The sequence below is a fragment of the Alligator mississippiensis genome, chromosome 15, assembly GCF_030867095.1.
Source record: "Alligator mississippiensis isolate rAllMis1 chromosome 15, rAllMis1, whole genome shotgun sequence".
In the NCBI taxonomy this organism is placed as follows: domain Eukaryota; kingdom Metazoa; phylum Chordata; order Crocodylia; family Alligatoridae; genus Alligator; species Alligator mississippiensis.
This window is the reverse complement of record NC_081838.1, coordinates 16,276,943-16,289,578: the sequence shown is the minus strand read 5'-3', so window position 1 is coordinate 16,289,578 and position 12,636 is coordinate 16,276,943.

Here is a 12,636-nt window from a genome sequence, read left to right as displayed (position 1 = left end):
GACAGTGATCACCTAATAATAGAATACACCATAAGACGTCGAGTGGGTAAGGTAACCAGTAGGGTGAAAGTGCTAGACTTTAGGAAAGCTGATCTCAATGCACTCAGGTGATTAGTCAAGGACGCACTGCAGAGTAGGAGTTTTGAAGAAATGGAAGCCCAAGAAGGTTGGCTGTGCCTGAAGGAAACGATCCTTCGGGCACAAAGCGAGAGGATCCCCATGCGAGGGAAAGGGGCCAGGAGGCTTCCCTGGCTGACCAGAGAAATCCAGGGCAGCCTAAGGGACAAAAGGGGAGCACCTCAAAAATGGAAACAGGGAGAGATCACCAAAGATGAATATACCTCCTCTGCTCGTGCTTGCAGGGAGGCAGTTAGACAGGCCAAAGCTACCATGGAGCTGAGGATGGCAACCCAAGTAAAAGACAACAAGAAATTGTTTTTTAGATATATAGGGAGTAAAAGGAAGGCCCAGGAAGGAATAGGACCCCTGCTACATGGGCAGAAGCAATTGGTGACGGACAGGGGGGACAAGGCTGAACTCCTCAACGAGTTCTTTGCCTCAGTGTTCCTAAGCGAGGGGCACGACAGGTCTCTCACTGGGGTTGTAGAGAGGCAGCAGCAAGGCGCCAGACTGCCATGCGTAGACCCTGAAATGGTGCAGAGTCACTTGGAAGAACTGGATGCCTTTAAGTCGGCAGGCCCGGATGAGCTCCATCCAAGGGTGCTGAAGGCACTGGCCGACATCATTGCAGAGCCACTGGCGGGAATATTTGAAAGCTCGTGGTGCACGGGCCATTCCCGGAGGACTGGAAAAGGGCCAATGTGGTCCCCATTTTCAAGAAAGGGAGGAAGGAGGACCCAGACAACTATAGGCCAGTCAGTCTCACCTCCATCCTTGGCAAAGTCTTTGAAAAAATTATCAAGGCTCACATTTGCGAGAGCCCGGCAGGACAAATTATGCTGAGGGGAAATCAGCACGGGTTCGTGGCAGGCAGATCGTGCCTGACCAATCTAGTTTCTTTTTATGACCAGGTTACGAAACGCCTGGACACAGGAGGAGGGGTGGATGTCGTATACTTAGACTTCAGGAAGGCCTTCGATACGGTATCCCACCCCATACTGGTGAACAAGTTAAGAGGCTGTGATGTGGATGACTACACAGTTCGGTGGGTGGTGAATTGGCTGGAGGGTCGCACCCAGAGAGTCGTGGTGGATGGGTCGGTCTCGACCTGGAAGGGTGTGGGCAGTGGGGTCCCGCAGGGCTCGGTCCTTGGACCAATACTCTTCAATGTCTTCATCAGTGACTTGGATGAGGGAGTCAAATGTACTCTGTCCAAGTTTGCAGATGACACAAAGCTATGGGGAGATGTAGACACGCCGGAGGGCAGGGAACAGCTGCAAGCAGACCTGGACAGGTTGGACAAGTGGGCAGAAAACAACAGGATGCAGTTCAACAAGGAGAAATGCAAAGTGCTGCACCTAGGGAGGAAAAATGTCCAACACACCTACAGCCTAGGGAATGACCTGCTGGGTGGCACGGAAGTGGAAAGGGATCTTGGAGTCCTAGTGGACTCCAAGATGAACGTGAGTCGGCAGTGTGACGAAGCCATCAAAAAAGCCAATGGCACTTTCTCATGCATCAGCAGATGCATGACGAATAGGTCCAAGGAGGTGATACTTCTCCTTTATCGGGCACTGGTCAGACCGCAGTTGGAGTACTGCGTGCAATTCTGGGCGCCACACTTCAAGAAGGATGCGGATAACCTGGAGAGGGTCCAGAGAAGGGCCACTCATATGGTTAAGGGCCTGCAGACCAAGCCCTACGAGGAGAGACTAGAGAAACTGGACCTTTTCAGCCTCCGCAAGAGAAGGTTGAGAGGCGACCTTGTGGCTGCCTATAAGTTCATCACGGGGACACAGAAGGGAATTGGTGAGGATTTATTCACCAAGGCGCCCCCGGGGGTTACAAGAAACAATGGCCACAAGCTAGCAGAGAGCAGATTCAGATTGGACATTAGGAAGAACTTCTTCACAGTTCGAGTGGCCAAGGTCTGGAACAGGCTCCCAAGGGAGGTGGTGCTCTCCCCTACCCTGGGGGTCTTCAAGAGGAGGTTAGATGAGCATCTAGCTGGGGTCATCTAGACCCAGCACTCTTTCCTGCTTATGCAGGGGGTAGGACTCGATGATCTATTGAGGTCCCTTCCGACCCTAACATCTATGAATCTATGAATCTATGACCCCCGGTGAGAGCAACGCGTGGCTGGTTTGGAAATGGTTTTGGACATGCTATACACCGCACATAGAGACCCCCCTTTTCCAAACAAGGCCACAGAGCCCGTACACAAAACAGAGCCTGTGTTTCACTCTTATGTGACAAAAGGGGCTTTATACAATTTCTTATGCCCCTGCGTCTGTCCCTTTAGTAGCACACCGAGAGTCCATTGAATCACCAAACACGGGGCTGGAAGAGATGTCGGGAGGCCGCATAGTCGCCCCCTGCTCAAGGCAGGATCACCCCCTACAAACCTGTCCAACCAAGCATCGAACCGGCACTCACGCACTGGCAAGCATGGAGATTGCACAACTCTCTGGGGAGCCCATTTCAATGCTCAAAAAGAAATCACCCTCGTACAGTGGGAAAGGTCTGAAGTCAAACCTAAATATCCCCTGCTGCAATTCTTCATTGCCTCTGAGCCTGTTGCCTGTGGCTGAAGAAAACAGGACACATCCCCATCCTCCCCACAGCCACCTTCCAGGGGTTTGCAGACATTGAGCTCTCGAGGACTAAACTTAGAGCGCATTCATTCAACCAAGATCCATCCATCTTCCAGTGCTTTCGTCTCAAATGAAAGAGATGCCGTCATTACCATTAAAGAGTCAGGCAGGAAAGGTAAAATCAGCATGGTAGAGAAGGAGCATGGCCTCAAGGCACAAGGACCACATGATATCCATGAAAGAGCCTCTTTAGCCACCGCTCTGGTGAAAGGGCTGTTTCACCAAAGGCAGAAGAGGGAGGTGGAGGACACGCATCTGTTTAAACAGTTCACCCTCCAGAAAGGGCAAGGGCTTGAAGGGAACGGAGGGAAGTTGCCCATGAAGGTGGTGAAATGCGGAGAGCCTGGGAAGGTGCACACCACCAAAAGGCCCAATGTAGGCGGCGAGTAATCCGGTGTATTCCTCCCAGCTCAGAGTTGGGAGCCAGTGGCAGCCCCCCTGGGCTCCAGAAATCGGGGTCACAGTCACCGCAGGGAACACGTGTGAGCTAGACCTGGGCCGTCGGCTCTCTGTGCACACTCAAGAACTGGTGTGAGTTAGGAGCTGGTGTTGGAGTCCCTTTGCTCGTGTGCTGTCACAGTGTCCTGCAGGGAAAGCCTGGCAGGGCGCAGTCCTGGTTGAAGTCCCTGCAAGCCAGTCCCTGGTCTCACACCCGGTGGCTGATGCAGCGGTGTGGCCGGACACGGCGGAGACGTGCACGTGGGGAGACGCGGAGAATGTGGACACGCATCACAATGGCCCCTTCTAGAACCGGCTCGGCGCGGTGCGGCTCCTGGAGACGCACACAGCAGTTGACCTGAACTGCTCCCCAGCTGTCACTGCTTGGGAGGCAGGGCACAACTGCGTCCTTGCTGTGCTGCTGACCGCAAGGGTAAGTGTGGGCACGCGGCCGAGCATGGTGCCTAATGGGCAGATCGGGGGGTGTTTGCACCCACACGTGGGGAGCCCTAGGGCTGGAGGACTTGTGGCTGGGGTAGTTTCACTTGTTTGGTTTCATTTCTTTCCTAAACTGACTTCAGTAGCAAGCCAAGGGCTGAAGTGTGCAGTGTGCTTGCCCGACATGGGGGCAGGAGAGTGGGGGCTCTGCTTGGAGCTAGGACATGGGGCTGGGCAGGCATGGTGAGGGCTTGCAGCGGAGCAGGCAGTGAGGGGGCGCATCTTGCTTTAGGGCTACCATATTTCCAGGTCCAAGAAACAGGACACCTGCCACATGGTGGAGAGGGGAGGGGGAATATGATGGGTGGGGGCGGGCAGTGAGATGCCAGTGCCCTGTCGCTGCCCATTGTGTTGCCCCCACGGCCAAGCCACAGCCCCCGCCAGCCCTGCTGCGGCCCCTCCCTCCCAACCCACTGACCCCAGCCCTGCCAGTACCCCTCACCCCAAACTGCAGGACCCTGCCCCCCGGGCCATGATGGTGCCCCTCACTCCCGACCCGCACCCCCTGGCACTGCCAGTGCCCCGTTCCTCCTTATCTGTGCGGTGATTTCAAGTCAAACGAGGCATTTCTGAGTAACAAGACACCATACGAACATAAAGTAACTAGGAATTACTGGCGGTGGGTTCAACTTCCCTTTCTTCTTTCTTTCAGACAGCTACAGACGACTGGAGAGTCTGCTCTCCCGGGTCCCAGACATGGGCTGTTTTGGAGAAGGAGAAAGGTAAATCGAAGAGAGATGCCAATTCTCAGTCTTGTGTACTCTGTTTGTCTTGCCTAATTTGATAGATTCAGCTGTTAATTGAGGAGTGCAGTGCTCAGCAGAGCTTCACAACGTGTGCTAAGGAAATGCACCTTTTCTCTTCCAAGCTTCCTGCTTTCATCTGTGTGAAGTATTGATTTCTATGCGTTCAGTTGGGTGTCCAGGCTGGAATAAACTCCCTGCAGTGGTGGTGCAGTCCCCTACCCTGGAAATCTTCCAGAGGAGACTGGGCGGTCACCCCTAACTGTGAGGAGTCCAGCGACCCCTTCTGTTAGTCCCCGGCGCCACGCGGCGCCCAGCGACTAGGGAGGTGACGATGCGATTGCTCGTGAATCCTGTGACTCGTTAGCCAGAGCAAGCAGGGCGCAAACACCGGCACACATTGCGCGCAGCAGCTTTATTCAGCATGTGTTCCACCCGTTTGTCCTCCCATCTCGAGCTCCTCCTCTCTTTCTTGGTTGCTGCATTCCCATGGAATCGCCTCTGCATTTCCTTCTTTCCATGCCTCTCTGCTGAAAGCGCACGCCTAAGCCCTTGACTTGACTTCTTCGGTCGCTGGGCGGATTTCAGCAAAACCTGGAAGCTTCACCATTCGCCTTTTCGCACGTGTTCATCGTGGATTCTGTCACCAATGATGTGTTGTTTCCCACATTCCCGTCTGTTTTTCTGTGCCACGTTGTACCATGTTCCACAGTCCTAAAACGTCACCTCGCTCACAGCACGCACACTCGCACAGATTCACTTGCTGCTTTTTCCTCTGAAAATGGCTGACACAGTCAGGACAGTTATTTCGCATGAGCAACTGGCTGGCTAAGAGATCATTCTGCCTTGTGCTCAGCAGCTTTGCTAGGCCACAGGTTCAAGCCTTGTATTCAGCTGCAAATTCGACGTGCCCAGAAAATCCACATAGTGTTGCCCTAACACCTTCTTTGTAGCACTGATATATTTACACCAATAAACCCACCATGGTGTGCGGGTGTTTGAGCTGTCCCATAAAAATAAACAGCTGTCTGCTTGTCATTGATATTCCAGATCCTACAGCACTCTGTTACCCTTGGCCAAGATAGCACACCCCTCCCTCTTCTCCCCCAAGCCCTTGTTATCAGGTGTTCGACTTGTCTGTGTATCTGCTGTGGCTGGCCGAAGGGCAGTGGCATGTCCCGTCTATATTTTGGGAAGCATTTTGCAGTCTTACAGAATGAATGAGGATGCATGGATATAAAAGCAGGGCACAATCATTAGAAGCGTGTGCCACATGCAGCAAAACTAGCAATGGCACAAATTTGCTTAATGCTGCAGTGCACGCCCTCACGCACGGGGCTGGTGCAGGGCATTTTGTCTTGGGTGGGAGTGGGAGGCTGGGGTCAGCACCCGTTCTGGCCCCAGCAACTTCACTTGGGGCCTCCCTGGGCAGCAGTGGCAGCAACCCCACGGCTTGGAGCCTGCCCGGCAGCCAGGACATAGCTCTGCCCAGCCAGGCTCTGGTTCTGGAAGCATGCACTGTTGCCACGGGCACCGAGCCAAGTTTTTTCTTTTGTTTTTTGACACCAGGATCTCTCGGTGTCAAATTTTGGCACCACACTGTAAATCTGCAGCATGGCAAATGGGTGCACGTGCGCCATGAGTGGTATGTGGGGCCTGAAATGGGTTGGAGGTGCCACAAACTGCATGTGCACGCTCATCGGGACAAGTTTTAGTTGTACAAAGAAATGACACAATGCGTGTTGAACTATTTTTCTCTTTGCATCTCTCTCTGATTTAGTTTGATTTTGAAAGGTAGAGATGTGTTTAGCACCCAATCACCTTGGCTCCTTGCACCCTAGAAGTAGTAAATGAGAATTAACCAGCTTTCCAACTCATTGACAGGGCAGATCAGGAGGAAGGGTGTGGGTGCATCACTCTGCCATCCTTCCTGAAGTGCTGCCGCCCCAGCAGGCAGGAAGGGCGCAAGGAAGCAGGCCTGGAGCAGGGAGCCAGCTCCAGGAGGAGCAGCAGGCACCAAGAGCAGGTAAGACCATCCAACACTCGGCCCCCTCCACGCACAACCAACCCGCCCTTCTCTGCCTCGGGCGCAAAACTTCTGCCTTGTACCCCTGTCTGGAGCCCAAGGGCCCAATCTGGGACCTCCTCCATTTAAAAATCCTAGATCTATCCTGCCTTTTGAAGAACCCTTTCCAAACGAACAATGCCCATTTGTAGCCTCACTGCTAAGAAAACCAATTCATCTTTAAAGATCGCAACCAACTGGCAAATTGAGCTAGTCCCAGGGTGGCTGTCTTTACCCATCCAGAATTTGGCCGTCCCCCACGACGGTCCTGTCTGTGTCAGTGGTCACAAACCGGTGGTATTTGGAGACATCCTGCAGAGGAGGTTTTCAACCCCATTTTGAATGCAAAGTGCTGAGCTTGATCATTACTGAGTAGGCAGCTGCCAAGGATGCTTTCTTTCTTAACAGAGACTTTTGGCATTCGTTTCCATAGCTCCAAGTTTGGGTGCAAAAGGGGTGCTTCCTGTGGTCAGAACTCATTGGCATTTTGCTGCAGAGCCAACACCATAGATTCAAAGGACCCACCTCCTTGGTGCGTGCCGTGTAGAGGACTGCTGAGAGAGACCACTACTAGCGGTGATCTCGAGACGTCCTCCTGCGGTAGAGGGTCAGGTGCACGGCTTAGCACAGATCCTCCTTTCTGATAGGAAATAATTTTCCAGGTCCGGGGTTATGTACATGGAAGCAGCAGGCTTGGACGGTGATGAACCTGTTTCAGGTGTTAGCACAGGTTTTGCTCATGTCGCAGACTTTTCCAAACTGTTTTAGAAAAATACCAATTGAACTTTGATCATCCAACACAAATTCAGGTTTTTTAAAAGTTGAAAATTTTGCAAGATCCAGAGCAGGGTTTTGAGGTTCAAACCTGTCCGCATTAGACTCACAGCATGCTTATCTTTTACTCATTTTTTGTCTGGGGGCCGAGCTCTTCCCAGGTAGGCTTTGCTGCACCCGGGCTGGGCGGCAGTGGTGCTGCGATGGGGGTTGGGGGGGCCATGACCAATTTTGGGGTGGCTGCAGGGCCCCCTCCAGCCCCCTTCCCAGCACCAGCACCACCTGCCCCGAGCGCAGCCCAGCCCAGCCCAGCCCCTGCCGGGAAGAGCCCGGCGCCGCCCTGTCCCCAGCACACGTACCTGGTGCCGATGCAGTCGAGGTCTTGGCATGGATCCCAGTGTGCTACCTTGGAAAGTGGGTTCCCCTTCTGCAAATGGGAGTGATGTGCAGTTTTTCAGGAACGCATCTACCACATGCAGCGAGGGCAACCTGGAAACCCCTTCTCCTCTTTCAAAGGACACAGCCCACGAGAGCTGAGAATGGTTTGGACTCCCTAGATTCCTATTGGAAATCTCTGAGTGTATCTTGTGACTCCCGTACAGGTGTTTGCACACACACAGTGCTAATCACACCTTTCCCTGCATGCGTTGAGGGGCCCGAGATACACACGGACCATTATTTGTTGGGGACTGTGAACGGGCATTATCCTAAGGGCTGTAGATTTGCATTGACTCGTGTGACCGATCTACCTATTTCCAGGGAAACAAGTGTTTTTCTCCATAAAAGTCTGTTAGCGCTGGTGGGAGGTCATCCCGACTCTGGGTAGAGCAAGGGACTGAGCAGGGGCTTCTCAGCACGCGGCCGTGACACCGCAGGGACAGCGCCCCGGCACCTCGGTGCACGTGGAAATACAGGAATGAAGAAACTCAGACGTCGTCTTGAAGTCTCTGCCTTTTAATGCCCATAGTCTCCGATAATATTCCTGTTTCTAACTGGACTAGTTAAAAACGCAACGGGGGAAACATCCACTTGTCGCTGTCAAGATGCATATTTGCATCTTCTATCTGTCTGGGGCTTTCCACCCCAGCTGTCTTTCCAAACAAGGACCTGCCTCACTCCCAGGGACCATTTCCCACTGTGAACATGTCTTTGCCTCTGCAGTAATCATGATGGCTTGTTCCCATTCACTTGAGCGGGCTTGGATCAGGTTCCATCTAGCGCAAAGTCAAGTGTAAAAGTGAGAAGAAATATTGTCTCTCGATGTAAAACTTGAAGAGGGACACAGGGAGACAAAATATGTGGAGACTCCCCCGGGGTATGCCTGGACTTGTGGGATTAACACTCTTCCTTCACACACCGAGTTTGATCCCATCTGGCCAAGACTTAGTTTTCTATCTCCTCCACCGACAGGTACTGCTGATACGAGACCTCCCCGCTCCAGTGCTGGGTGGACGTGGGATTCGCTCTGGTTCGGAGGAGGGCCGCTGCCGACTCGTAATGCCATGATTTTGATCTTTTGTTTCACAGGCCGTTGAAGCCCGTGTTGAAAGCCTGCTGCAGGATTTCAACAATGTCACCAGGTTTTTCTGTGACTACAGGGCCTTTTCTTCTCCAGGCGAGGTCCTGGAAGTCCTCCTGAACGGGTAAGAGCCAAGAGCTGTGGAGGAAGCTGTAAAGGCCTTTATTGGTGGGATATTGCAGGAAACGATGTCAGATAGCATTGAAGAAGGCATACTTAAGAAGCTAACTGATATGCATGTATGTCTAACAACCCGGGCTATCGCTATCCCTCTGCATAACTCTTTGCTCCATGAGTCGGGCTCTGCTGGATCAGAGCAGGGATTTCACAGGCCTAAAGGCACAAAGCATCCCCCTTCCTCCCCCTGCGCCACAATACTCCTCCAGCTCTGCTGTCGTGGAGGGACAGCACCCCAGCTTTGGTTTCCAGGGAAAAGCCTGGTTGAGCTAGACGAGATGAACCAGGTGCTCTTCTATTCTCAGTTCCTCCATCTGTGCAATAGGGACAAAGATAATATTTGACCTGCCTTGTGAGATTGGTGAGACATAGCTGCTGTTTGCCAAGTCCTTTGGCAGTCTCAGATGAAATGTTCCCTCCAAGGGCAAAGCCTTGGTACTAGTATGGGCAGCGCTCGAGCACATGGCCCGTCGCGTTGCAGACTGAAGTGCGCAGGCTGGGCAAGACTGCTTAGGCTTGAATTCATTCGCACCAATTGCCACTCTCCCCAGCATCACAAACGGGATATAAAATGGTAGATGGATGACATTATGAAGGGGAGTAAAGAGAATGACATTCTTCATATTGTTTCTCTAAGATAGTTTGAATAGAGAAGCCTTGATTTTTTTATTGTCTGGGCAAGGTATTGACATAAACTGCCTTACCATTGTGACATAGACTGTTTTTTTAATAACCATCTAAAATATCCATTTTGATATTTAGGCATGGAAATGAGGAGACCTGGGCTGGTTCAGGAGACGCCAGAAGAGTCCTCGGGAAGTAAGTGTGGCTTTCTGCTGTACAGCAAAACCTGTCAGGATTCAGAGCATGTGGTCAGCTTAAGCATCTATATATATGATACGTGTGTGTTTGTGTGAGATATATATATATATATATATATATATATATATATATATATATTTTCCTAGCCTTTGTAATTAAGTGTGTATATGTGTGTGTGTGTATATATATATTGGATTCCCCTTGTCCATACCCCTGATCCCTTTTAGCTCTCGGCAGTGCATCGCTGTGAGATGCTCCAGAAGAGCACTAGCATGGCTTCCGGCAGTAAGCGTTTGGCTAAGTCGCCTTAACTCCCCCGATCTTGCTCCTCATTGACTCGATTTAAGCACGGGTTCATGTAGCTTCAATTCTTTAATTTGTTCTGGGGAAAAACAAGTCCCACGTCCTGTTTCTGCCATGTGCCATGTCCAGTAAAGAACCAGTAACTAGTGAATAGAAGAGCAGAGTCTCACCTGCAAGCCCTCACACCACAGTTTTCCCTCCCAGGAACAACCTTTCTACCAAGTTTCATGAATGGGTTTTTGGAGTTGTCATCATTTCAGCATTGTCCAGTCCTAAGACATTGTGGCAGGGGTGTCACAGAGAATGCCACAGGTTTGCATAGCACATTACGAAATGACGATGAATACTTAGGATTATTTATGATAAGATAGCTGACCTAGCAGTCCCACCATTGCAAAGTCCTTTCTGAACTGGGTGGCGGTAGGGTTGGGAAGTGTGAGTAGGGCATGCTCTGGGAAGCAGCAGCTGGGCAGTGGGATCCGGCCTGTTGCTGGGATCTGGCTGGATAGGGACCTGGCCATGCCCACCCGCCTGCGGGACACAGATGTTGGGCACCGCCGGGATGGAGCACGTGTGTGTGTGCCTGCATTACCCCTTCCACGTGAACGCAGGTGTATATGCTGATAATAACCCTTGTGTGTCCAGGGTAGATTCACCCCTCTATTAAAGCAGCTTTTCTGCTTCTAGTAGTGGACAGCCTTTCTTGTTCACCCCTCTCAGAAAGGATCTCCTCCAATCACAAAAGGTGCAGGGAAGGGCAGTACAGAGAGATGGATGCGGTAGTCGTAGATCCAGGTTCAGTAAAAGATTGCAGCTGTCCTTTCTAAGGCGCCCAGATCAGAAGTCCTTGCTGGCTCATGGCAGAAGGAATATGTCCATCTTCTCGAGACAGGCTGAGTGACAAATATCACTGTTTCAAAGACTGACCATGGCCGGATTTGGTCAATGTATTTGTTTTCAGCCCGCTAGCTCTCCTCCTCAGCACCTGGCTCCTTTCAACACCAGAAGACTTTAGGGAGGCACCAGGTTACCCCAGCTTGAAGAGACTGCTCCACTACCTGCAAGGAGACATGCCTGGCTCCCAAGTGCTGGAAGAGGCAGAACACCTCCTGGCCAAGTTTCTGAGTGAAGAGCTAGAAAATGAGAGTAAGTTATATTTTTTCCCAAGCTATCACTGCCTAACCTCCCAAACCTGAGCAAAAAATTGCATTTGGGGGGTAAATGTTACCAACAGTTATATTACCAGGGCGAATTCTGATATCACTGACATGAGAGGACCAGGCCCTGCAGACTTGAGGGTATGTCCAGTGTCCAACTGACATGTGGTCCTTCACCCAGGTAGAAACTTTCCTGTGGCAAATAGCTTTGTGGTTCTGCTTCTCAGACCTGGTACAATGTGTGAACTGGGACTGGTGTCGAGCTTTGGCACAGCAGTGCAGGGAAATGATATATGAAAGAAGGGAAACAAAAGAAAAGAAGTATTTCACCCCAGAAACCTGACCTGCTGGGTGTTCCAGAAAGAAGGGGTTATTTTAGACTTGGGCACAGCGCCAGGTCAACTCAGGCATTTAAATGTGGACACAAGAAGCATTGCATAAAACACAACTCCTTTTTTCTTCAGCCTCCAAAATCATTCGTATCTGCAAGGTTGCTAATATGTGTCTAAGGAGGCTCTGTCCCAGGTTTGGGTCCAGTGGGCCAAGACAATGTGCAGGTCAATGTTTAGATCCAACTGTTGTTCAAAGTCAGCAGAAGTTTCCAGGGGGTTTGTTCCCACATTTATTTCTTGCAGTAATATTGGAAAAAGGGACTGAAACTTTGAGTGACAGACACTCCCTTGCATGAGAATGAAATGATCCACATCCTGAAAGAACGGCTCCGAATTACAGTGCGCTTGTTTGTGTAGCAGGGAGTGCGGAGAGGGCAGGGCAGTGTCTAATCTGAGCGTATGATAGGAGCTGTCTTAGAGCGATCACTTGTGTTGTGTCCATCCGGTTTGCTCATGGTTATACAGAGCTGAACGAGCTATTCTTTCCAAAGTACATCATGCTTTCGCCACAAGCACATTTAAAGGCTCAGTGAGGAGCCATTGGTCGAAGGCATTTCTTTAGTGAGAAACATGCAGGCAGAGCTTTCTATATGCAGCCTGAACTCTAAAGACCCCCCACGAGGACTCTCGGCAGGGCCCACCCATGTAGATTAGACTGCAAGGCTGGGGCAAGAGATAAGACACACACAAGTCCATTCTGGGGTTTGCCCATGCTGTGCTGGAGTGTGTGCGTGTGTGTGTGTGTGTGTGTGTGTGTGTGTGGATTGGAGGCCCCCCACATCTGGGGCAGGAGGGGCTCCAGTCTACCGGCCCAACCCTCCAGCACAGGCTGGGCAACCCCAGACACAACTCCCTCCCCTCCCTTCCCCACATGGGTGTCTGGTGGCTCTTGAGTCAAGGGGGGGCACGTGCCCCCCCGATACCAGTCAGCAACCGGGGGGACCCCAGAGGCCGATCCCACTGGTTGGGGAGGG